Source organism: Myotis davidii, unplaced genomic scaffold (assembly GCF_000327345.1).
Source record: "Myotis davidii unplaced genomic scaffold, ASM32734v1 scaffold3596, whole genome shotgun sequence".
NCBI lineage: Eukaryota > Metazoa > Chordata > Mammalia > Chiroptera > Vespertilionidae > Myotis > Myotis davidii.
Window position 1 is genome coordinate 214 of NW_006287263.1, and position 260 is coordinate 473.

The following is a 260-nucleotide window of genomic DNA, read 5'->3' on the forward strand; positions in this document are numbered from 1 at the left end:
GAAAAAAAATGGTTTCTTAGTCAAAAGGTGAAAAAAGAAAAAAAATGCAGTAGTGAATGTCCTTAGGTTCTTCTACTCGTCAGTGTGGCTCGCCTTAGTCCTATCCAGAGCTGGTTCTTTAATCGTTACCCTGCTCTGTGTTGTTGCTGGAATTGAAAACTCAAAATTGAGTGGATAAAAAAGCAGTGGTGTTTATCTTTCTCTGATTGGCTTATTTCGCTTAGCATAATGCTCTCCGGTTCCATTCATGCTGTTGCAAA